The sequence below is a fragment of the Tamandua tetradactyla genome, chromosome 8 (genome assembly GCF_023851605.1).
Source record: "Tamandua tetradactyla isolate mTamTet1 chromosome 8, mTamTet1.pri, whole genome shotgun sequence".
Lineage (NCBI taxonomy): Eukaryota > Metazoa > Chordata > Mammalia > Pilosa > Myrmecophagidae > Tamandua > Tamandua tetradactyla.
In genome coordinates, this window is record NC_135334.1 from 4,498,896 (window position 1) to 4,526,075 (window position 27,180).

Consider the following 27,180-nt stretch of genomic DNA (forward strand, 5'->3'; position numbering starts at 1 on the left):
AGGGAGGGGAGGCAGTGAAGGCCATGACCCAGGGACTGATGGTGTGCTAATGGATGCTTTGTTAGCATTCTCCTTTTGATCAGGAATAGAATGTGTAGAACTTCTGGGAGAGTTTTGCAGAAAGGAAGGTAAACTGCATTTTGAAATGGAAGGTTCACTAATAATGAGGGGATAGAGCTGTGTGGGTGACTGGGGGATATTATTTACATGAGCAGAATCTTCTAGGGAGTTCCTGAGGCCCATTTTCCTAAAGGCATGCTTGTGTGTGCATGCATGTGTGATCTGTGTGTCTATATGTGGGGGGCGTGGGTGTGCTTGGGGAGCTGGCATTAGCGTCTATGACAGGTGTGTGTCATTTCAGTGTACTACATCTCATATCACAGGCCTGGCTGACAGGTAAAATACACAGCCTGGGGTGTGGGCACAGACTCTTTCCACCCAAACGGGTCCATCCTCTCTCTTAGAGGGATATATGAATCCAAATCCTCTCTCTTAGAGGGATAATCCAAAAGTGGAGGTGGATAAAGAGCTGGGGAGGACCACTTCTGATGAGAGAGGGAGCAGATTTCAGACATGGCTATGAGAACATGAATGGATCCGGATGACTTTCAGTAATAGATCCTGAGAGCACATTGGGGTTCAGGTGCCCTCGGAACAGAATGAGGAGGAGGAGACCAGATGCCCACATCAGAGCTTCAAGAAGGAACCAGAGGCAGGCCTCGTCCTGGCTCCCCACTCCCTGGCATTTAAGGAACTTCAGAACCCCCAGTTCCTATCAGGGGGCACGGTTCTGAGCACCACAGGCAGCAAACACAGAGGGACCTGGCTCTCCTGATTGCCTTTTTCTGCAATTGGGCTATACAAAAGGGAGATAGGAGCATGCAACATGGCCACACTCAGCTTTCTACAACTGCCAGCCGTGGATGGAGTTAAGGAACCAAGAACATACAGGAGGACACAATTCTGAGTTCATCTCCATAGTCCTTGCAAAATACCCTCAGAAGGAGACCCCACTCAAAGTGCTTTAAATCACAACTGATATTTTATGTACCTAGAGTCTAAGATTAGTCCTCAGGGAAACTTTTGACACAGGTAGCACCCCATTTTTCAGATGAAACAGCTGAGGCTCTATGGCTATATATCATGCCAATGACTATATATCTATCAGCAGTAGCCCGAGGAAGGGTTTGAGATCAGGAACTTGCTGACATAATGCAATATATTTAGTCCATAACCTGTGTGTCCCTCTCATCCGGTGGGATGTCCACAATTTTTCCACCACTGCCCCTGGAGGACAGAGTGAGAAGTATCAGTTGGTGTGCAAGTTTTGCTCCCAACCATTGGGGTCTGGACCTTAGAGTGCTTTCTGGAAATATTGTCTAACATCTTCAGGATGATGAGCTCAACACAGTTATTTTCCATTGATGATAGACCTTGTATCTCTAGCTTTAATACTCAAGGTGGGAACACATACACACACACACACACACACACACACACACACAACTTCGTGCCATTAGGTATTTCCTTTTCCTTCTGACAGCCAAAATCTGATGTCTTTGCAGACTCATGTCAAAGAAGTCCTAAATGTGATTTCAGTAGCAGGTAAGACTCAACTGAGGACAGAGAAGGGAAGGTAATATGATGGCTGAGATACTGGCCTAAATACCAGGGAGGAACGTAGAGCCACCAGCCCTGAGGATTTCTCTGTCTCGGTTCAAGTTATGCTGTCGCCGGGAGAGCTTTGTCCATGCCTGTCCAGGAGGGATTTATTGGCGCGCGATAAAATCTGCCACTGAATTTTACTATAAAATATAGGTCCTTCTCAAGCAGCTTCACTCTGTGAATCCTAAAATAGTAGATTCACCTTTCTATGACTTTGTTTTAAAAAATTGAGTTAGTGGGTATCTTTTCCATTTCAACCCTAAACGTCTCTCATGTCTCTTATTCTGTGGCATGGTGGTTCTCAAACATCAGTCTACATCCGTATAACCTGGAGGGCTGCGGAATGCAGATTTCTGGGCTCTACCCCCAGGTTTGCAAATTGGTATGTCTGGGATGGGGCCTGGGGTTTTTCTAAGAAATTGTCAAGTGATGCTAATGCTATAACATTTTTACAACTGTCTTTACTGACTACATTAGGGGAAGCTAGTTGCCCCAGAAGCTGTCAAAAGGCAACCGAAAAAATGGATATGAATAGCGGAAGGAATCACATAATCAGAGCTACACACTACAGCACCATCTAAAGCAAGGATGGCAAAATACCTGCACTCATCTGTCCATGGCCATGTCGGGGAATTATCACAGACTTCTCTCTTGTTGAACTCAGACTTGGCTTCAGAATCCTTCTCAACCCAGTACCCCAGGAAGCTACTAACATTGATCGGAATTGGTCAGCAAGCTGAAAACTCTTTGCTCAGTGTGCTGCACTTGGTCTAGAGTCTGTATGACATTATCACAGACACTGCCCTCCCTTCCACTGCTCTGGTCTCCTTTCAGGCATAGAGCTTCCTCCTCTGTCTCTGAGCATGGGGTGGGGGTGCCATCTGGACCCAGGAAATAAAGAGGAAATAACTTCCTGTTATGGCTACCAGAACTTGAATGAAATGGGGGTAACTTTCATTTGTGAGCAGATCATGCATGGGCTGGCCGTGCGTGAGCATGTAGAAGGTGGCTGTGGTGGTTTGGAACTGCATGCACACAGGAAGTCATATTCTCAAAGCTGGTCTATTTCTGTGGGTGTGAAACTATTGCAAGTAGGACTTTGGATGAGGTTATATTAGTTAAGGCCTGGAGCTTAGTGGGTTTTAATCCTCTGACTGGAGTCCTTTACAAATGGGATGAATTCAGAGAGGGAAAGAGAGAGTGAGAGAGAAAATCAAGGAAGCAAGAAGCTAAAAGCAACAACCCCAGAAAAGCAGGGAGACACCAGCAGATGCTGCCAAGTGCCTTGTCATGTGACAGAGGAGCCCAGGATTGCTGGCAGCCGGTCTTCAAGCACAAAATGTTCTCTTGATGCCTTGATTTGGACATTTTCACAGCCTCAAAACTGGAAGCTTGTAAGCTAATACATCCCCATTGTTCAAGTGGAACCATTTTATGGGATCTGCTTTGAGTGGCATAGCAAATTGAAACAGTGGGCAAGGAGAATGGTTGTTTCCTTTGAGCATTTTCTCCAAAAATGGAATCTTTTCAAAGCAATTAGATGTTAAAAGCAATTTTAAAAATAACAATACAACCTGATAGCTGTGATCACTATAATAAAATAATGTTAGAGGAAGCTGTGTGAGGAGAGAGACATCTAGAGAAGCTAGTCAAAAGGGTCCTGTTTAGTTTGAACTGTGTCCCCCAGAAAGATATGTATAAGTGGTTATCTCTAGTCCTGTGACAGGAAATTTGAAAAATGGGGTCTTTGGAGATATGATTAGTTAAAATGGGTACCAAACTCACATTGGGTGGTCCTTAATCCAGTGTATCTCGTGTCCTAAGGAGACGAAATTTGGGCGCAGATATTGACATGTCAAGAGAGAATGCTACGTGACAATGGAGGCAGAAGTCAAAGTGCTGCTGCTGAAAGCTAAGGAAAACCAAGGATTCTCTGCCACCACCTGAAGCTGGAAGGAAAAGGAAGGATCCTCCTCGACAAGTTTCAGGTGGAGCGTGGCTCTTCAACACCTTGAATTTTGGACTTCAAGTCTCCAGAACTGAGAGAAAAGAGGTTTCTTTTGTTTTCAGCCATCCACCTTGTGGTAGTTTTGCTTTGTGGTACTTTGTGGTGGCAGCCCTAGGAGATTAAATCAGATCCCTTCCAATGCAGTCACTCTTCCCCCTGTCAGTGGCACAGGACCAGCTCACCCCCACACATGCGTCCTGTCATGCTTCAAGGCAGACAGAGCCAATGCCAATCCCTCCCCCAATCTGGAAAGGAAACATGAAATTGAAACACTTTTGCCAAAGAAAGAGGTATGAAGAGAGGAAAAAAGAAACAAAAGAGAGAAGGAAGAAGATGCAGCATCATCGAAGAAGAACTGTGATTTGAAGAGGCACTGGGTAGAAAAATGTCTACAAAGTCCACGGCCAGATGCCAGGCTTCCTTTTGCACACATATGACCCCAGGACAGCATGAGGAGAAGAGAGGGAGGGGACTGACGTCCATTTCAGAAAGCTCCCACTTTCTGTGCCTTTGAAAGGCAGGACCCAGGTGATCTTACCTGGTAGAACCGAGGTCTTTTTCTCCCTTGCATGCTGAGATGGAGCGGGACATATGGGGCGCAGAATGCTGTGCTGTCCCATTTCTGGGAAAATAGCCCTCAAAGCTGCATAAGGCCAGAGGGCTGTGTTGCCCACCCTTTAGTCTGCCAGCTGTGTTGCCTGATATTTCCAAGTCTAATGTTCCCTGACAGCTTTTATGGAGAAGCGAACCCATTGAAACAAGCTCAGGCACAGTAGATAGGTGCCTGAGTCTCACCACAGACAGATATCTGAGCCTTCGGTTTGCACCGTGATCCAAGGCAGCTGATATCCTGAGCAGCTTTGCGTCTTCCCCAGACCCTGCGCGGGCCCCCACACAAGGAAAGAAAGAAGGGGGCTTGTTGCCAGGGGTCCTGAAAGCTGCAGTGATTGTTAATTCTCTGGAGTGTTCTCTAGATTCTCACCACTTCACAGGTTTCTAAATATATAAAGCCCGAAGGTCATCAGGAGACTTGGAAGGCCAGAGCTCATCAGCATACATCTGCCTCTCGAAGAAGACAGAGTCCTGCTTAAAGAGAGTGAATAATTTACAGATTCAAGTAAACGCAGTTACGTGTAAGTAGGGCTTACTGCGAAGCCCCGTGTCCCAGGGCTCCGGCCGAGCAGGGTGACCGGCTGAGCAGGGGTCCTTCACCGCCATGACCCTCTCTGCAGGGCATGCCCAAAATTTGCTTCTTGGCTCTGCTGCTTTCTAACTGTGTGGCCTTGAGCAAATGGCATAATCTCTCTGGAGCTCCACCTCCTCACCTTAACACGGAGAACTTAAAAGCTCCTTTTGGGGTTGTTATGAGTCTTTGGGCCTCTCCTAGCAAACACGTGATCCACAGTAGGTCTCAGTAAACCATGGCTTTCACTAGTGCTGGAGCAGTTGGAACTGGGTGGCCAGAGGAGGTGGGCACTGAGAAAGACCCCAAGGGCTGTGTTCACCTCGGACCCAGCAACCCTGCCCAGCCAGTCCCACTATTTTTTTTTTTTTGCTTTGTTATTTTTTATCCTCATAGTGTATTTTTTCCCCAGCTTCAGCCTTCTTCTCTGGTGTATTAATAATGAATAATAGTCCATTCCCTTGTTCTAACGCTTTGCTATGACTTTGAGCACTTTTATGTACAATTATATGCTATGTAATTCTCATCTTTGCCACATGGGCAGGCATTTGTGGTGCTGGAATCTTCATTTTACAGATTAGGGACTTGCTCAAACTCAAAAGCCAGGAAGTGGCAGGACAGAAACAAAACCCTGGGCATGTCTCCCCTGGCACTTGCTGCCTCCAATTTAAGTTTTTCTGGTGAGGCGGGTCAGCTTTGTGGGCTGTGTCCCTCCAGCGCGAAGCTCAGAGTTCCTTTCATTGAGCCAATATTTACTAGAGATTTATTATGTGTTAGAAATGGAAATAACTGCTGGTGATGTGAGCAACCTTTGGAAAGGAACTTTGCGCCACCCAACAGTCTTGTCTGTCATCTTCAAAAACATCAGTGTCAGGAGAGACAGAGCTTAAGGGAATGTTCCAGATGAGAGGAGTCTAAAGAGACATGACAACTGCATGCAGCTAAGTGGAACGGATCATAGGTCGGGGGACATGTGACAGAAGATACCATTCGGACATGGGAGGCTTGAATGCAGATTGGATATGAATAAAAACACTCTTTCAAAGTCAAATTTCCTGAATTTGATAATTATACTGTGATTCTGTACGACAACGTCCTCATTTCTAGAGGATGCATGAAGGAGTATTTGGTAGATGTAGATAAAAGGTATACAATTGTTCAGTGAGCTATTCTTACTACTTTTTTGAAGGTTTGGACATTGTTAGAAAAAAAAGAGTTGTACCAGGCAGGCTTCCTGAACAAATTTCTCTCTCCAACAACTAGTTGTGGTATTTGAAGGACTCTCTTTAAACATCTAATTATAGAGGTCCAGGAAACATGGACTTGGAAATGTCATCGGAGCGAATCTTTTGTCTTGTATTTGTCTCTTATCTGTACACATAAGCACATGTGCACACACATACATGCATGCATGCATACGTGAATGTATGTGCACACGTAAATATGCCTGCACATGTGCACACAAAGATATGCACAAGTAGATGCATGCAAAAACAGAAACACACACACACACACACACCCCTCCAGTGATAGAGAAGCTCCAAGGCTGCCCTTTTCTTTCTCAGACACCTCAGAGCATTACCATTTATTTTGTATCGAACTGATTACTCTCAAATAAGTTCTGTGCATTTGTCTTGGCTTTGCTTTATGAGATAATACAGGAAACATCTCCCTTCTTTTCCACCCACCAGCCCTTAAATGTTTGAAAGCAGTTATGTGTTCTCCAAACCTCGTCTTTTTCATATCATCTTCCACACTTCACGTGGTTGACAGTCAAAACATACTTTTGATTCTTCCAGGAGCACCTTATTAAAACTTAAGTTCTTCAGAAGAGAAAGCCTAAGGTTCAAGTCCGAGGTTCTCATTTCAGCCCTTTGCTAAATGCCATCCTCTCGGGCAGGACGGAACAAACTTCCCAGAGAAGCCCACTTAGTTTTCTATAAGATCAAGCCCCTGAACCAACATTCTTTGTTTACCCCCTAAATATTAAACTGCTGAATATTCGCGGGCTGGAAAGCTTAGATTCCCTCCCTGGAGATGGTCAGCAGAGGTCTGAGCATAGGATCATTCTCTCTTAGGGGACACAGATGGAAACACTGTGTCTCACAGCCCAGGTAACCCTAAATGAGAGGACATTTCAAGCAGCAGCCGATATACTCGCCATTAGGTTTCCCTCAAAATCAGGTACCCAGTGTTTTTCACGTGGAGACAGGACTGTGGGTGCAGGGTTTTATTAGCAATGCTGCAGCTTTGGAGCCAGCCCTGGGTGTGAATGTTTTTCTCTTCCAGGACTGTCAGCTATGAGAACTGAGGGAACGCCTCGCAGTGTTCACCTTCTAATGAGAAAATGCCATTTCCTCTCTATGATTGTAAGGAAACAGAGAAGAAATAATGATCAGGGATCATGGCACATAGTAGGCCCACAATAAATATGATTTATTCATGACTCTGGCCACCATTTCAAAAAGGTTATCACGGTGCATTTGGCCAAGGCCTGGTTTGCATTATAAGATATGTTAGAAACAAATTAATTACAGTAATAACATCAGTAAAATCATACCATAACCAGTAATAAGAATTTAAAAATGTGTTGGGAAAACAACCCATGATGAATTGGGCCAGAGCCAAGACAAGCAGTTGACAAACTGGCCAGCAGATGAGCTATTCTCCTGCTTAATACACTTAACAAAATAGTGTAGCTGACTGAAATGACTGTCTTGCTACATAGAAATATCCCAAGGGATTGCACAGAAAAGTTAAATGACTCAGTTAGTCATACAGAAGAACGGAAGTAAATGTGAGTCCAGGGAACAGCCTGGACCGGGAAGCAAGCAGGGTGGCAGGTGAGGTTTGCAGGCTGCTCACACCAGCTGGACATTTGAAAATAGCCGAGACTCTTACGAGTTAATACAGAAAATGACACTGTGGGATACATCACATCCACTGGGAAGCTTTCCGTGCTGGCAGTGAGGGGACTGTGCCAAATCCAGATGGAAGGGGGGATATAAAAGCAAATACCCCTAATTGCCAATCCCACCTCCAGGGCTCAGTACCTTCCGCTGGGCGCAGGTTCAGTGGCCGGGTGAATTCAGACACCCAATCGCTTCCATCACATCAGCCTGGCAAAGACTCCTGTCCCAACCATTTCTGAGAGGCGGCATTGCAAGGAACCAGGCAAGAACCAGGCTGGGCGACGATAAGGATATATCTAACGCCAGGATCCTTTCGCGTTAGATAATGGCAACAAAGCACAGAACGTGTCAAAAGAAACGAAGCCATGGCTTGCAAACAATTCCCCCACCAGAGACCGGCCAGCGCTCTTGAGTTTCAGCATCTCTCTAGGGCTGCCAGGACGTGTCAGGCTGCCTCATTTCCGAGGGGCGCACAACATATCCCACTTCAAGTTTGTCACTGGACGAATCTGAGACCCAGAGAGACACGGCATAGCTGATGAGTTGCAGCTATGGCCATACTGAGTTTTTGGAAGTAGTTTTCTTCCTGCTTTACCTGCCTCTCCTCTTCTAGAATGCCAAATCTAGGAGTGACAAGAACGTTTTGGGTAAAGAAGGGAGAATTTCAGGAGCAGCTCTCCGTTGGTTGCAACCCGCCTGCTTTGCTGGGAAATAGAACCAGCAGTCGTGCCATTATCTCAAACAGCCACTAGAGGGCGCACGCCCCCCACACTCAGTCCCTCTCCGACACTACCTGCGTGCCTGCTCAGTTGTGTATATTTATTTTCAATGAGGTCAGGAGTATCAAGGTTGTAAAATAACATATTTTCAGTTGTTTTCTTCTTCCGTCTCAGAGAGAGCATTCCTGAAGTCAATTATCTTCCTGAGGCGCAGTTCTCCCCACCCCTTCCTTTCGGCACTGCCTTCTGCGCATCACACCCCAACAGGGTGAGCCGGATAGGAGGGTGGGTAGGCAAAAAGGAACCTTTTTTTCCCAACCGCTGGGATGTCAGTTGCCTGTCCTGGGCATTTTGCTTGAAGAGGCAGTTTGCAGACGTAAGAGCTCTGTCTCCAGTCCCTGTGGGACGCTAAGAGAGAGTGGGTGTACGGTGCCCTTGCTCTCTCCTCTGGGGCCCTGCCATGAGGGCTCTCCTTCCCTATCCCCAGCTCTGCCCCCAGCGAAGGACGCAGCGCTTCTGGGAAGCTCCCGCTGGTAGAGGAAACCGGGGCAGCAGGCGTGCCCCCCGAGCTGTGTGTCGGTATCCGGGGGCCTTATCCAGGGGTGGTGACCAGCATGCAGAGGGCTAAAAAGAAAGGATTCCCAGGTCCACCCTCACGCATGCCACGAGGAGACCACGCGTGTCGCTCACAAGGGCAGAAGCTCCAGAGCTGTCTCACTGAGCGGGCCAGGGACGCCAGCAGAATTGCCCATGGTCCCGCTCAGAGATGGCTGCTGGCTCCGGGCATCCCCTGAGGTGGGGTGGAGACCATTCAGTGGAGACGGGAGGGTCTCCGCCAGCCCAGCCCACCCAATTGTGCGTACTGTCCCAAGCTCCAAGCCCACAGTTTCTCCGGCTGTGGCCAGCCCAGAAGGTTCTGGGGTCACCACCTGGTCTTACACCCTCCTCAGTTATCTTCCCCAAGGCACAGTTCTCCCCACCCCTTCCACAGTTTACTCCTAAATGGGTTCCTGGGCCTCCCGAGCTTCCCAGCCCTCTAGTCTGTTTTTTATCTACTTTTAGGCAAGGAACACAGTAGCTCCTTACCCCAAAGGAAGGGGTCTGTGTTCTAAGGAAACAGTTATCAAAAAGGCTTATTCATGGCGGGCCACCGTGGCTCAGGGGCAGAGTTCTCGCCTGCCATGCCCAGACCGAGGTTCGATTCCTGGTGCCTGCCCATGCCAAAAAAAAAAAAAGACTTATTTTTTGGGGTCTTGCAGAAAAGATCAGGGTCTATCCATGAATATTTCAATTCTGCAAACCTCAACTGAGTCTCTACTGTGTACATGAAGTACTGAAGAACTAAGTTTGTATCCCTTTCCTACATGTACCAAGAGTCTACTGGGAAAGAAAAGCAAATGCTAAACTGCAATATAATTAATGCCATAACAGAGTTATTCTGAGAACAGAGCTAAAAGGGCAATGTGGGCTGGGTCTTGACGCATGAATAAGAGGTGGCCAGTCAGAAGAAAAGGGACAAGTTGTATAGAAGACTAAACATCCTGAACAAAGAAAGGGTATCTGAGAATCTGTGATGCTTAGTAAGGTGGGTTGAGGCGGGCATCCTACGCAACTGATTCAGGGTTACACAGATTGATGGTGCATAGCTCAACCATGGACTACAGACACCTTTTGTTAAGTAGGTACAAGGTTTAAAATAAATTGTGCATGCCTTTAGCTGAGGTGTAATTTGCTCTAGCTTTTCATTGTACACCGTCCCCTCACTCCAGGTTCATGAACATCGCCGAACTTGTGGGATCTGTTTGAAGGCCTCCCAGACCATCTTAAGAGCATGTTCCTGGGCTACTGAGAGGGAGGGAGGAGGGAAAGGTCGCCTGTGGTCATGGTGCTCAGAAAAGTCCCTCCCTTCCCTGCTGAGAAGGCCCATCACCCCAGATCCCTGGTATAAGGAGATCTAGGCCACTCCAAAATCAGACTGTTAGTTTAGAAAGAGAACGAGAGCCAGAGGCAGGCTGAGCTGGGCCCGGGAGCCTGCCGGTGTTATGCCCCCACCATCTGCTGCAGAATGGGTGCGCAGACGGGGGCAGGAGGCAGCCAGGTTTTGAGCTGTGAAGCTGTTGCTGGCAAAAGGTCTTGGCTTGGCTTTCAGAGAGGCCTCAGCTCCTAAACCAAGAAATACGCTTGCTCATGCTAGGACTCCCAGGTCTCTGCTGAGGGGCGAACTCAGGGGAGGAATCCTCTTTTCCATCTCTGATGCCATCGCTTTGATTCACTATTGCTGATCAGCACTTCGGGGTCCTCCAGCCCGCCTCCCCGCCGTACATTTGCACAGAGCTGAACTTTCTTACACTCTGGCCCTGCCCTAGTTCTCACAGGGCTCCAAGGTATCTGCCAGCTCTGCCCAATTCCCTGATGTCTGCGGGGACCGCCTGCACCCTGCCCCACCGGAGCCAGACCTGGCGTTCATTCCAAAGACCTTTTCACTGCAAAACCCAGAGCTCATGAGGACATGGCATGCAGGAGCTAAGAATTAATATCCCTGCATATGTAGGCAGTTTAGATGGAAGGAGATAGGTGCCACTGGTTTCCCATAAATAAACCTGCAGTGATGGGAGTGGGGGTGGGAGGTGAGGATGGAAACAGAGAGAGTCAGGGTGGGGTAGGGGGTGGGCCTGACCTTCCAGGCTGATTAGGCACCGTCCAGGGGATCTAAATGGTTCTTTCCTGACAGCTATTAAGTTGCTGAGTGTAGAGCTTACCTAGAAGGGCAAGAAGCCAAGAGCCACCCAGCAAATTCTTGAGCCAAGCCTTCTCTGGAAGGATTCCGGGCACTTTCATATCGGGAGAAACAGGGGGCAGAGGGAAGAGTGGAAGAAGTGTGATCTGGGGCAAAGAGAAAGGATGCATGATTTAAGAAAGGGACAGAAGGGTGGTGTAACAATGGCTCAGTGGCAGAATTCTCCCCTGCCATGCTGGAGACCCGGGTTCGAGTCTTGGTGCCTGCCCATGCAAAAATAAAAAAGGAAAGGAAAGGACTGAAAAGGATGACAAGGGAAAGGGTGAAAGGGAAGGAGTTGGGGTTCCTGGAGGCCTTTTCATTTCATGAAAAGCTTTTCAGGCACAAGGAAAGGCAACACTTTGAGTCATCCTGGGTAGGAACGGAGGCCCAGGCAGGGCAAGCCGCTTGCTCACTTTCAGGCAACTGGCTTCTCACACCTCCAGTCGCCATGGGCCTCTGATTCCAAAGCACAGCTCTTCCTCTCCATCCCACTGTGTGACTTGGTTTCTCAGCTCCACCTAAGGAGCCACTCGCTCCCCGGGCCTCAGGCACCCAGCATCTCCTTGTCCCCTTCTGGAAAGGAGGCAGAGTCCAGTAGGAGGATGAGCAGAGATGACCAGCTCCAGGACAATGTAGGAGTCCCAGGGACCAAACCCACTATCCCTCAGAGCAACAAGAGCTCAAAGAGGCAGGGGGCAGGTGGCAACGTGGTCTCTTTCCCCTTCTCCTGTCCCTGGGGTCTGCTCTCCATCCTTGGACCTTGCCCACGCCCTCCCGAGCCAACAGTTCCAAGGAGAGAGTGAGACGCACCCTAACCCTAGCTCAGCTGTGTTCCCCACAGCAGGTTACGGACGTGGACTAAACCAGCCCGGCATAGTGCTTGCGCAGGCATTTGTTCTTTAGCTTAAAACAACAAACAAAAAAGATTTGGGCAGCAAGAGTTTTCTGTTTTTCCCCCAGTGGGTTCACTTAGCTTAAAACCCAAGAGCCTACATTTTGCCCGAATGGAAGAAGGTAAAGGCGAGACTCGAAGTGGAAAGAAGCTGGGGGACCTTCCGTTCTTTTAGAATGCAATCCAGTGTAATAGCTTAATTGGGAACTCACTTTAATCGCCTACAAATGAGAAGTCAGAGACAATTAAAATTCATTCCCAATTAATTTTTTTTTCTTCCTTCATTACCAAGAGTTGCCAGTCAGATAAAAACAAAGCCTGAGACAAAAAAGCAGCTAGCAGCCTCCGCTTCGATCAGATGCCACCTGGAAGGGCGCTTAGGTGAGTTTCAGCATCTGTGATTCAAACTCCTCTCCCTTCAGCACATGATTTAGCTGACCCCTCTGCAGGCCAGAGAGAGCTAAAATCTTTAGAAGCCAAGGAACCTCTAAGCTGTGAAGTCACGGACAAATTTATTACCAGGATGCAGCCGAGTACTTTTTTTTTTTTTTTTAATAGTTTTTAATACCAGTTTATTTACACTCCCAATTAAAGACCTCAGAAATTGCATTTCTGATTACGGATTCAGCCTTCTCTGCTTTGGCTCCTTGCTGACCCGCCTTCCATTCTGGGTTTTCGTATTGGAATGCAAGACAGCAAAACCCAGCCTGCGATGTACAGACCCAGGCCTGGTCCTGGAACAAGGGACTTGGAGATTCCAGCTGGACACGGGGGAGCTATTTGTCCCTCTCCCTTGTCAAACTCCCCTCTTCTAAAAAGGAAGGCAGCTGCCTGGAACAGCCCAAGATCTCTCTGGTGATATGGCCCTATCATTACATGATAAAAAATAATAGAGATCCCCCATGGAACTCCTAATAGGCACCTCTGAACTCCTTATGCAACTTTCGCGCATAACCTCATTTAATTCTAGCCAGTACCCTCCTAACCAGGCACCTCTACCAGTTCGCACCACGTCTCAGTGAAGGAACATGCTAAGCAGCATCCCGGGCTCTAGTCCCTCCATTTTTTTTTTTTTTTTTTTTAATCTCTGTTCTCCCTTTAGGAGGGTTAGAGTTTCTGGAAAAATCCTCAGCCTTGCGCTGTCTTTTATTGACGAGGGAGAACGTTTCTGTTGACCTCCTGGTCTCATTTGGGTCTCAGTGGCTCAGACTGGAAAGGGCCTGTATGATGGAGCTGAAGAGACAGTCACACCTTCAGGGCACCGGGCAGAGACCCTCCAGGGACATTCCCAGGTTCCGTGGGAATCAGCCCAAACAAAGAGCAGAGCTGCTGCCAAGCTCGTTCCTGCCACCCGTGGGTGAGTTTCCCTAAGTGGTTAGTTCTTGCTGAACCTTTATTATTATTATTATTGTTGTTTGAAAATGCTGCATGAATAACTGGGATAGATTTCACAGGATGCCAAATAATGGGATGCATTTCCACCCTGGCTTTATAATTAATGTTTGCATCATTTATCTTTCGTGGATAGATTATTCTGACTAACGAGGTTCTGGGCCACTAATTCATTACACTGCCTTGTCACTTCCTGCTCCTTCTTATTACCCAGAAATAGACTCATTAGTCAGAGTTCAATGACAGAGAGAAATTGTGTTCATTAATTTAATTCCCTCACTCACTTCTGGGCCCCCTGTTTGTCCGATACTGGGGATTAGAAAGGGTAAAAAATAAGTTGTCGAAGGTGTTTACTTGGGTCTCATTATACCTTCCACCTCACTGCTGGTCTACGAGAAAGGAGGCCAGGTGAGCTCATAACAGGGCCACATTTGGCCCTGCCCTTTCTCACCTCAAAGCTTAGAAGTGGTAGGTGAAGGGACATGGCCCCGGGACTCAGGGACTTGTAACATATAATCAAGTTGGCTTTTTAAAACTCAACTCTCCATTGATACATCACAAATTCCTCCACCCAAGAGCATAAGGTGATAAGACTCCGTATTGAATCCTGTAGGCCATGGAGTCCCAGTGAAAGGAGTGCAAATCTTGCCTCTTCACCTGTGAGCTGCATAACCTTTCTCAAGATACATCACCTCCTTAGGCTGCAACTTTTCATCCATCAGTCAGGAGTAGCAATAGCTCTTTCTCATTTTTACAAGGCTCCAGCTTCAGGATGCATGAGAAGCTAAAAGCCCAGTGTGCGGCCCAAGAAAGCACACAATGAGTAGAGCTACAGCTATGAAGAGTTGTAAGAAAGGACCCTTTAGAGTTCACCTAGTTGCAGTACATGGGTGGGAAGAGGGAAGATCTACAGGGCCCTTAACTCTGGCTGCTAAGAGAAGATACCTGAGGATGCTCTGGCCCCACCCAGACCATTGGAGTCAGAATCCCTGGTCATGGGGATGAGGGCATCAGTGGTTTTAATAGGTGCCCAGTGGTTCTAATGTGAGGACAGGGCTGAGGTCCACTCAGTCCCCCATCAAGGTTTGGGGTGAGCTCTCTGAACACTGATTAATAACTGAAAGGAGTTCAGTTCTTTATGAAAGAGTTGACAAGGGAAACAAATGCTCAGAAAAGGGTGATGCCGAATAGGATTTCACCGCAGTGGGGTCTGTCCATGGCCAGGATTAGTAGCTGCCTTTGTTCCAGGTGCTGAGTACATGGTGGTGAGCCAAAACAAACCCAGCACCTGCTGTCCTGAGCCTGCCGGTCAGTCGGGAAGCTGGAAATACATCGCCAATGACTGTTTAAGTACAACTCAAAACAAGTACTCTGAGGGCAAAGGGCTTATCAGAGGGCTGACACCAGCCAGGGAACCTAGAAGGCTTCTCTAAGAAAGGACCTTGGTTTGGGTTTTATGGGATGCATAGGGTCACCCAGGAGGTAAAAGTGTTTTCTAGGTAGAAAGGACCAAAGATCAGTGTCAAGGGAGAAGTTCCATGAGGCTAGAAGTACCAGAAACCCAGGGAAAGGGTGAGTTAGAGAGAGAGAGAGAGAGAGAGAGAGATCAGAGATTAGACCTTCAGAGGCTTTGTGGACTGGGTTTAGGATTTGGATCCTCTATTTCAAGAGCAAAGAAAAGTCTTATATTAGGGGATTTTAAGCAGGGGAGAAGAGGTGGGGCAGTGTATCAAATAAGCCATTCTTCAAGCCAAGTTACTTCCAAGCCCTGTGATCTTTAATAGAAGGGACAGGTCAGAGCCCACTACCTCTACTGAGACCCCATAATCCTCAGTAGTCAGCCTTTTATGGAAAATTGCAGTGGCCTGAGTGACAGTTGCAAACCAGTGTGGCTGTATCTCTCAGATGCATGGAGGGAGAACATACCAGAGAGCTTTTACTCCCCGTCTTTTACCCATCAAGAAAGTTCCTGATCAATAACTCAGCTTCCCAGAAATTGTTGACGTTGGCACCCCCTAGAAAGGGATGCCCTTCTTCGTGATATACGATCCCATTGGCATTCTAATGCTAGTTTATCATCCTTTCACAAAATCTTCTTTGTGCCTCTGTTCTTAGGGTTCTGACCATCTCTGTTGGACTCAGTCCAGTTTGTAGTCCCTCTACGCTGAGGCCCACATTGCTAATGAGGGCACAATGGGAATGACATCCATGGCTTCTTGGCTGTCAATTAGCCTCTGTCTGGATGGTCAAGGGCATTTTCTCTTTTCTGTGTCTCACTAAGGTGGTGTCTTCATTCTCGGCTAGGCTAAGCTTAGAAGGGGACTGCTTCAGGCAGGGCATCTGATGGACGTAGGACAGGCCATAGGGAGAGCCTGTGATTGATTTAATGTTGATGATCAATCCTCTCTCAACCTCAATGATATAAACCTTTATAATTGAGTCCTTACAGAAGTGCTGCTTTGTAACTAACTCAGTTTCCTTTAACTAGAGGACATCTGGAGATGGTAAGAGAGGAGGCAGGGCCTGGGTAGTAAGTATGGACCACTTATGGACAATGAGCTCAGAAAATCTGTCTCCTCAAGACACCAAGAGTGAGAATGACTGAATACAAGTGAGAGGGTGAAGATGGGAAGGTCTGTGGGCTTTCACTCAGACTCCTGTCTTATGGTCTGATGAAGGCGACAGTCTCAGGCATGGAGTCCTGAGAACAGGCTATTTGCTTTCAATTAGCAGAAGAATAAAGTCCAGATTAAATGAAGTAGCCTGGATTAATATTCAGCACAATGTCTGGCACATAATAAAAATGACAGAATGCAACATTTACTATTAATTTTATTCTTGTCACTATTAAGCGAAATAGCAAGGGTTAGAGAACTGAGTATCAAGCACTGAGTGCTGATTTTTTAAATTATTATTCATGATCACAATTAGTTTTTGAAACAGCAGTGAGAGATATATTAGACCCATTATACAGATAAGGAAAGTGAAGATCAGGCAGTATCTCACCTAAAGTCTATAGGGAAAATCTGGCCAGGCAGGGATTTGAATCACAAGCTTATCCTCTCTGCATGTCCTCTGGGATCCTCCACATGTCCCAGACATTTGGGCCAAGTCTTGATGAACTTATTTTATGACTGAGTAGTTTGGATAAAGCTCTTTAATCTTCAATTATCATAGGATATATACTTTGCTTTTCACATGAGTGCAAAATACTTCTCACTCTGCAGTACAGAAAGGTTTGCACTCTAAATGGTTGAGCAAATGTCAAGATTAAGGTAGCTCACTCCAGAAATGAGGTACGGAAAAGCTAGGTGAGATAAAGCAGCCATCTCTAGGTACCAGTCTTCAGGAGAGATCCTTTCTTAATTTTCCTGAGGGAGAGGAAAGTGTGGGTGCAGGCCATGGGCAAATAGTAGATGCATCTGGAGAGTGGTTTCCATTATCATGGAGAGTACCTCGTGCTCCAGGGGGTCTGCCCCCCTCTCAAAGAGATGCATAAAGGATTCAGAGCACAGGAGCTAGAAATCACCCATACATGGCTCCACGGAGTTACTGAGTCACCTGAGTGCCTTTTTTCAGCTTCTGTGGACCCTTGGTCTGTCATTAAAGGATGCTAACAGGTATTGTAAAAGTATGGCTTTTAATGTTACTGGAAAAAAAGAAATCTTTGAAATATAAAGGAATGATGAAAAAGAGCAGTACTCATCTTTTCACTAATTATATCCTATAATCTTTTGACCTTTGGGGACAATGAACTACATCCCAAATCCATTAAACTTATGAGGCATTATACGTAATGTACCTCTGCAATAACGTAAGAGACTCAGAAAAGTTAACAAATTGCATGAGAGTATGAGGAATGGATGGTAGATCAAGACCTCAAATCCGGTTTTTCTAAATCTGGGTACAGTTTCTTTTCTTCCTACCTTGGCCACCTCATCTAGAACCCTAACCAGAGATTGTCAATGCACTCAAGAGTTTGGTTTAACTAAATAGTTAGAAAGGAGCAAGATCAGCTTGATTAAACATATGTACTTTCCCATCCACCCTCTGTATTCCTGAGATAATATATTCTAGATAGTAAATAAGCAATTAAGAGCATGGATGTTGTAGTTAGAGAGAAACAAATTCTAATTCACACTTCAAGGTCAGGTGACATTGGGAAACTTGTCTCATCACTTCAAGCCTAGATTTCCTTGTCTATAAAAAGAGGATAATGAAATTTAAGTCATAGGATTTGTTTGATAATAAAATAAGAATACATGTATAATGCATGCATACATTTTTAGCACAGAGTCTGAAACTCAGTAAAGATTAGCTTAAAAGAAAATAACACAATGCACTTGCCCAAAGAGTGGAGATTCCATGGGTCCCCAAAGCAGACTTTGGAAAGACTGACAGAGGGCATGGCCGTTGTTGAATAAGAACCATTCCTTTGTTTGGGTCTCTACTGGAAGCCACTGCACTCAGCCCACTGCCTGCTTTCTGCTGCTTCCTAAGCTCAGAGAGCCCAGTTTCCGAGAAGTGCAAACTCCATCTGATGGCCTGGACTTCATTCCAGGATGTGGACCTATGCAGATGGTCAGAGGGGTCAAGAAAGGGCACAGACCCCGGTGGAGAGGGCAACAGAGGGACATTTGCTGGATGTCAAATGATTAACTGTGCCAACCCGGGTCGCTGAAGCTGGGAGGAAGCCAGATCAATGGGTCTCAAAGCAAATTAAGAGCCTGGTGCATTCAGCAGCCAAGCTGTGAAGTTAAATAGTGACTGGGTAAGGAGTTTGGGAGTGAGGAGGAAACAATACCAAGAAAGGCAGATCTTATTCTGAAAAATGCCTTCTTTCCTTGTCATCTTTCAAAGGTAAAATCAAAGATGTGTGCATATGCATTGATAAAAATATATCTCTATATGTGAGTGTGTGCAGTAGGGGCAAGTGTTTGAGGGGCTTTGTGTGTACGTGTGTTTGTTCTATCCCAGTGCCCCCCTACTCCACAGGAACACAGTCAGTGATGCTGGGAAATGTGTGGGTTGTATATAAGGTAGGAACAGGTAGACTTTTATTCTCATGGGTCTGAGAACTGTGGTAGCCTAAGTAAACTATTCAAATGTACTTCATGTACTTCTAGACTTTATAGAATATGTCATTGCCAAATTAACATATATAATTCTACTATGCCTTTATTAATAAGATATTCTGATGCAATGACTTCATTTATGGCAATAATGCAGCCTCCCAACATTCCCTGCTTGGGAGCTGAAAAGGCAAGGTATGGGGTTTAAAGGAGAAGCCTGGGAGAGAAGAATCCTGCCTCTTCCTAGCTGACCCAGCTCACACCATAGGCATAAGAGGCAGGGTATCAAGATGAATAAGAGATTATGTTGTGCCTCTTATTCTGCTTATAAATTCAAGTAGAATGTGAATTTTCTGAGTCCATAACTCAATCAACCATGATCCTAAGGCTGCATAATGAGTTCTGTGACAAACAGAAAATCCTGTAACTGAGCACCCTTTTCATTGTTATTTTTGGACAAGATTTTAAGGTTGATTCTTGAGTGCAAGTTTTCTTCTTCCACAAAGCAGCGTGGGGTGGTCCTGTGGTCTAAATTGAGCTGGGGTCCAAGTAAATGGCAGCTTGATTTTCACCATTATGCCAGGAAAGCACCAAAAAGCATCCCTAGATATTCTACAGTCATGAAAATCTAACATGAGTCCCAGGGTCTTTAATGACAGTGAATAAAATACCACAAGATTGGGACATTATATCATGAAATAAACACTTTATGATTTTCCATAGACCATGAAGCTTTTCCCATTTTAGGGGAGGAATGTGGACTTTCTTTTATTTATTTTTTCCTCTTTGTTGAAAGTAAGGAGAAGTTGATTTAAAGATCTGCATATCCAAATTTTAGAAAATTCAGGTATCTTTGCCTCTTTCTAGAACTTCTAAAGTCTACAACTTGTCTTTTTATGTAAATGAGATCTTTTCTTCTGAGGACTTTGGCATATATGAAGTTTAAGTTGTTTCTCTTTTTCTCCACTTACTATGAAGCTTTCCCCAATCAATTCTGTTTATCTCCTGTAAACGGACATAATATTCCCAGTCTAGATTTATAGACTCTTTTACATTTTTCTTTCTCTCAAAGAAAGAAAATGCATGTGAAAAGAAGTCATCAGTCAATTATTTTGGTGGAACATTGGCAGCTAAAGAGAAAAAGAGTCACATCAATTTTAACATTAAGGACAACTACTGGATTTAAGGACGTTAGAAAGCCCAAAGCAGTCTTGAACTTCAAAATCCCTTCTTTGACTGACCAAAAACAGGGAAAGTGGTTTTAGTGACAAATCCTCCTTTAGAAAGCTCTAGAAAGCCACTTTTCTCCATGCTGAGGAGAAAATAAGAGCTCTTATAACCTCAGTGACCAGGGAGGGATAGAAAACTACATTTACAGCAATTAGACGAATTAGATTGATTTTTAAATTAAGGAAGAGATTCTTGGTGTACCAGAAGATCACAGTTTCCCCACAAACCTCCTTTCTTTCCAGAACTTTCCCTACCTTTTGCAGTCCCATCATGATGAGAATGCGAGTTTCCCATGTTTCTAATTCTCCTCCTTAGGATGTGTTCATTCCACCTCGCCAAATGCAAACACACTGTGCCCTATTTGTGCAGGGTGTTAGGGCACAAACCCCCAATAATTTCAGACTTGAAGCTTCCCCAAGGAAATACCTCTTGTCAACGGCACTGGCTGCCCATTTCATAGGACCACTTTCAAAGAGAATCCGCATCTCCATTGCCAAATTCACAACTGCAACACATCGACCTTGAGTCCTGGCAAAGGCATTCACCGCCAACTCAGGGGAGCGGCCTCCTCCCCACGCCTCTAAGCAGAGAACGCTGATTAATCGAGTGGACACCTACCTGGGTTGCCCCTTGAGTTCCACCTCTTCCCACCTTCCCTGTTTCTTTTTTTCCGCTCATTTTTTTTTTCCACTTTAAAAACATCCACCTTTGCCTTGGGGATGAGCAGAATGAAATGTCACTTACCTACAAAAAGAGAGACAGAAAAAAGAAGCATGCATCACATTACATATAAGTTCTTTGAAATCAAGGCCAGCTTCTGACTTTGAAACTGTAACAATGAATGAATATTATTTTTTTCATCCCACCTTTCTATATTTAATGAAACTAAGATCTTCTAAGAAGCCCATCCCCAGGGCCCAACCTTGCTTCATTATGTCCCTTTTGTCTTGCTCCCCTCTTTACTGCCCTTGCCCCACACTTTCTGCTCCTTCTCTTCATTGAGGAAAGGTCAGGAAGAGTGAGTGGGGAGACCAGCATACCAGAGAGAGATCAAGGGAGAAACTCAAACGCGGGCTCTGAAGAGATGAGGTGTGTGGTAGACCCTGCAGGGACCTAGTGGTCAGTGTCAGCGGTGCCCAGGAAGGAGGAAGGTCAGTTCCCCACAGGGGGACTTCCCTCCGGGCGCATGGATTGCTTTCCAGATGGCTTGGCTCTGAGTATCTCTCTCTCCCTCATCTTCTTCCTGCTCATCCCTCCCTATTTTGATAATTCTCCCTTTGGCCACACAGAGTCGCTGCCTTTTACCTTAGTTTTCATGGTTCAGAACAGCTTCTACAGGAGCTATAGTTTATCACAGAACCACATACCCAGAGGGGACCTACATGTATAATTTTATCCTGCCTCCAAGCAGGAGCCACACCAGGCTGCAGGGACCTCTTGTCTGAGCACTGTGGGGAGTTGAGACCTCAGCTTGCCTGGAGCTGGTTTCCAAGGCTCACCATTTCACTCCCAGAGATTTCCTCCAGCCCATTCGGGTCCTGCATGCTGCAGAGAAAGCCAGAATCTGCACCTTCCACTTTCCAGAATGGCCCCTCACCACACCACATTATGGGCAAAATGCCCTGATAGTCCTAAATATTTAAAAATATATTTTGAATGCCCTGTCAGCATCTTTTTCTTATTTATGCCTGAAAAATGAGTTCTTTTTTTTGCCTCTTTTTAATGATTTTAATTTTCAGGCTTCTCCCCCCAAGCTTCTCTGTTTTTCTCCATAGAGGATCCCCAAGAGCTGAATAATGGAAAATTAACCACTGTGCCTTGTTTGATTGAGTCTCAATCTAGCATTCCCTAAGGTGATTTCCACACAAGATGCTCTACCCAAAATGGAATCTTGGTCAGCTATTTTTGGGAAATGCTGTGCCCTCATTCTCTTGGAGATTCATCATTGCCTTGAAACATTAAAGACACAGAGATGGCTCACAGTGAAGAAATCTTCTTAACCTTTGCCAAAAATTATTTGACTCAGAAATGTTTCTCCGTATGCACAAATCAGTACACTTTAGCAAACACCTTTCTCCATTTCAATATGATGATGAATTTTTGTTTTTATTTTTATGAATATAAAACTAAAATGATCGATCTGGTTTTATCATAGACTGTGCCCAGAATAACCCCAGAAGGCGATGCTTCCAGCCGCATGCCCTGGAGATTGCACGGGAAGGAGGAAGTGAACCCCATTATTTGCTCCGTATGAAACCCCCATCTCCACAGAGTCCCCATCTCTGAGGTGGGAGATTTTTACTCATCCTGCACATTTCATTAGGATTTGGTGTTGCTGCAATGAGCTGATATTTCAAATGTGCTTTGTAACCGTAAAGCGTAGATAGATGTTAAGGGTTTTGGTGTTACCGGCACTGCCTTCCTTGGAACCGCATTCCTTGGAAAACCAGGGAGCTCTGGATCTAAGGGTAGGAGACAGGAGGCCTGCCTTCTTTTACTCTAGGGGATGGAAGAACAGATGGACAGGGGCTATATTAAAGGAGAGCAGCAAAACCGAGTTGACAGAGGTAGCCTTGATGTTACAGGAGCACAGAGGAGAGAAGTACCTTCCATTTGGGTGCTCACTGCAACACAAAGGAAGCTTAAAACTGGAATTAGATGGAGGTGGTAAGGAGAAAACATCAAAGAGGCTGACATTTGTGAGCAGCTGCCTGTTTGAATGCTGCATTAAAAATCAGAATCCTTTGACCACCATCTGTCCTCCACCCCTCTTTAGCTAGGTGAAGAGTTCCTCTCCCCGCCCCCCCTTCTTGCACTGTGGAGTTCTGCAATGTAATTCACCACTGACTTCTCCCAAAATAAAAAAAACTGGGCTCCCATGTCCTTCTCTCTGAAGGACTCAGCTCCCTGCTTGGTTGCTGACTGCAGATGATGCAAGTGCGAGGCTCTACAGCCCCAATCCATTTCAATGAATGTTCGTTGCTGTTTATACGGCCATCTGAAAGCATAAGTGGTGACAGCTCAACTGTTCAAAATCAATTTCAACTCAAGAGGGTCGCCTTTTCCAGAATGCCTTTCCTCTCTTGAAGGGTGACATAATCAGAAAATCTCCACAGACTATGGGGAGTTAAGGAAGGACAACCAGAGCCCCGTGATCACAGACCCATTTCCAAAGGGCTTCCAAGTGCTTTCCATGGGAATGGGCCCTCTTCTAGGAGTGGTGTTTTCTAATGACAACCTCACACCTGCTCTGAACCTGAACCCCACTTTTCCAAGGCTTGCTCTTCTCAAACCCTCTCTGAAGACCCCAAGGTCTTCAAGACAAGAAAGATGGGGTGCAAAGGCACATGCTCAGGAGGGGGACCTGCTATCTTTCTTCCTCCTTCTGCCCTGGCCTCATGCCCCACACTCTTCCCTGACTAAGTGGGAATCTGGCATTGTTCTCTGTCACAGCAGTGTCAAGGTCACACCTTGGTCTTGTCCTCCTGAAGATCTATCCAGGCTCTGGTTCAACCCCCAGATCTAGCCCTGTCATTGGCAGAGTGTCTCCTGAAGACTAACAGAAGCTCATTTGCTTCACCGTCCCCCCTTCCCCTGATGATGTAATGCAAGAGGAGGGATGTGGAATTGCTTCTGATTCTGTGTGCATGGAGAAATAAAGTGGGGTCACTAGAAGCAGAATAATCTGCAAAAGTTTTAAAAGGCAGTGGGGTGGATTTAGAGCTCCTTCTCCTGTCTCCAAAAAGGCAGGAATGGGGTAGGCTAGCATCTCTCTCTCGTTTACCTGTGGCTGTTCTTCCCTTATAAAGAAAGCTGCTAGAAATGCAAAAGGCTTGCTTCTTTCCAGCCCACACCTTCCTCATGCTCTGGAGAAGGAGATGCGATCCTAACCCTTCATTGGTGAGAAAGTCGAGGTCCATGGAAGCGACAGGATTGAGTCTGGTGCATACATAGTAAATAATGGATGGAAGTGTGTGTGTGTGTGTGTGTGTGTGTGTGTGTGTGTGTGTGTGTGTGTGTAGGGGAGTGATATCAGAAGTCAGCCTTTGTCTGACCCTTATTTGTCCCCACTTTTTTTGGTCTTTCAGGAATGAAACAACAAGACAAATGAAGAGAGGGGAAAACATCAAATGGGCAATGGATTCTGGTCCACAGCATAAAGGCAGTTTTGAAACTTCCCTTGGAAACCAGATTTCTTCTCAGCAGCCTTTTTACTTTCTACTCATCACTGCATACAGAGCTTGACTAGGTAGGAGGGTTTTTTCCTTTTCTTTCCAGTGAGTGTACTTATTGATTGTCAAAATCTGACAGAGCAATGTACGAAACATGCAGGGGATCTAAATTTTCCTCTCTACCAGCCTCACCTCCTTCCTCCAACATTCTTAAGTGGTGAATTGGAAGGAAAGTGATGTCAAGGGAGGGTGGTCTGGGGCAAGCAGGGCAAAAGAGACCCCAGCCTCCAGGTTGTACTCAGCCCATCACTCCCTCTCCGAGTCTCTGACAGCAAAAGGGGTTGAAAGCAGCCATCTGATTCACTAATTATGAAACAACTGAGCCAGCTACTTCCCTGTGATTCAAGGAAGCCCCAGGAATTTTCTTCACCCACAGATTTTCTGTGAGATGTTTCTGGAAAGGAAGGTGAATAACACCAGTTCTGAGAGCTAGTAAACACTATCTTCTCCTATATAACTGGGCAAATGTCTGAAATTTGCTAAGAATTCCAGAAAACACAAAGCATAGCAGCCAAAGTTATGAGATAAGGTAAGGATCTGAGACCCTCTTTTCTAAAGAGCTGACCACATTTATTTTTAACGATTACATTACTAGACCCATGCTTCTAGAGGTTTGCACACACTGCAACCACCTGAGAAGACTTTAAAATCCCAATGCTACCTCCCAACCCAAGTAAATTAGAATCACTGAGAAAAGCACAAGCAGTAGTGGTTTTTTGTTTGTTTGTTTTAACACACCAACTGATTGCAACGGGCAGCCAATTTGGGGAATTAGTGAGAGACAACACACGTGAGGATCATTAGAGGGCTTGCTCAGACACAGATTGCAGGTCCCTTCCCCTGAGCTTTTCATGGAGAGGGTTTGAGGTGAGGTGGGAGGATTCGTATTTCTGGCAAGTTCCTGGGAGATGCTGCTGGGTTAGGGGGACAGATTTTGGAAAGTGCTGTCTTGGAGGATAGTCCCTAAGGCTCTTTATTAAGAGACCTGCCAGCTTGGACTGGTTATTTCCCTTTAGGACAGCAGTGCACAGTCCTGGAAGGCTCTCTTGCCTCCTAACAGGCTTGCTGGACAGCTCTGAGAAAGGGGACCCACCTGCTTTCTTTTGTTAGAGCTGTGCCTTGAAGGGAAGCTGTCTATTCAAGGGGTTTCAATAATGTAGAGGAAAAGTGGACAATATTCCTTTTCCCATCTCTCCTGTTGTGAGAGGATTCTAACTTCATACCTTTAAAAACAAATCCCATAATCCCACCAAACACCGAACTTCCCAAGGACAGGAAACAGCTGATACTTCATTCCATATGTCTTATATACCATCACTGGGTAGAATGCACAAAGGAGATACCCGTTATACTTCTGTCGAATTAATCATTGAATGAACGATCCATTTTACAGGGAAGGAAACCAAGAGATGATCACGTCGTTTCTTGGCGGAGAGTGGGGCATTATTATGTAGTTATTTAGCAGATATTCAATGAACACCATCTATAAGCACGTCATCCAGCTTTTGGATAAGGGTGGAGACAGTGACAATATAGACTAGGATTTTACTTGCATGGGTTTTATAATCCATAACCCCTTTCAGCAGCATTCTTCTCATCAGTGCATCTCATCATCCCACCAGCCCTTCCTAAGGAGAATCGAAATGGAAGCTGAGCATGGCCAACCCTAAGGCGGGTATTTGGCAGGGTCTCTGTCTATGCCCATGTGTGTGGCTGCCCTAAATTTTGTGCCCCAGACATTCTAGTAAGAGCCAGAAGCCCTAGCGTCTTGCTCAAATCTCACACTTTCCACTGATGAGGCTGCAGGGGAGCTAGAGGGTGGGGGAGTGGGAAGGGAGATGCTGCAGGCTGATTGCAAAACCCTTGTTTCCCACCCTCCAGATGTCTCCATTCAGGACAGCCACGGAATGGAGGAAAACACATTTCTCTGTGCCCTCCACTAAGCTTCACTTCGGTAGCAGAGGGAAGGGGGAGGGAGCCTGCATTTCCTTCTCCCTCTGAGCTTGTTCATATAGTAAAACACAGAGGTCCCACTGTGACAGTTGATCACATCCAAAGCAAAGGCAGGTTTTGAAATTCATCAGAGACTTCTCTGCACAGCAGCAGCTCAGCCTGCCGGAGCAGCACCCTCCCCCGGGGCTGCGGCTGCCCCAGTCCTCCAGTGGGACAAATGAGCACTGCAAAGTTGTCTCTCCCATGTCCCACACCTGCTTCTTGAGGCCAAGAGAGACAGAAGGTAGCAGGAGAGATGTGAGAACCAAGAGAACAAAGGAAAGTAAAATAAAAGAAAAAACACCATCAGGAAAAGAGCCATTAAAAGGATGAATATAAAAGATAGTCTTTTGAGGTCTCTTTTCTTCTTCCCCCTCCCTCTCTCTGGAGCTGGCTCTCTCTGGAGCCAGTGCAGTGTGTGCCCACGGGGGACTGAGCCCCTGGCGAGTAATTGCAGAAGCTCATCATGTAGACCCGTGGCTGTAAGAACGCTATATCCCATGATATATGGATTTTATGGGGATTTTTTAGGACACTGGTAATAAGGTTGCTCCAGTAAGCAGTCTGTCAAGGCAGTAAAAGATCAAGGCAGCTGCACAGGTTGCATTCCAAGTGGCTCTCTGAATTCAGAGCGATTACCGGCCCTGCTGCCAGGTTTTCCAAGGCTGGTTTTCTGGTCCAAGGGCTTAGGACCCCACTACAGGCCAAGGTTCCTCCCCAGCTGCAGGGAGCAGCACAAATATTGTGGGCACCTTTGCTTTTTGCTTTTTGGCTTGTTTACAGATGAGCACATCGATTATAGTTTCTTGCCCCTTTCTACTCAGCTCCAAGTGTGTGTGGTCCCACTTGCCCAGCAGGGGTCCTTTGAGCCAGATGATTCCAGAATCCTGACTCCACAGAGACCCATAAATGAGAATGAAAGGATGTCCTCCTTCCCCCCAATTCGGGACCTGTCCTGCAGGTTTGCGAAGGTGAACCGGCTGCTACCTTCCCCCACACTGGCCAGCTACATCTTGACAGTGCACTGAGGAGGAGGCCTGCAAAGAGATAACCTGCCAGGACACGTGAGCATTGGGATGGAGGGAGTGAGGCTGTGCAGGCTTC

The 27,180-nt window shown here is 46.1% G+C and overlaps 1 protein-coding gene across 1 annotated transcript in view; it reads right to left on the reverse strand.

Annotated features, from left to right (window-relative positions):
• NTM (neurotrimin) overlaps positions 1 to 27,180 on the reverse strand; it is a 1,015,613-nt gene that overhangs the window by 708,692 nt on the left and 279,741 nt on the right. The gene's annotated exons all lie outside the window — the stretch shown is intronic.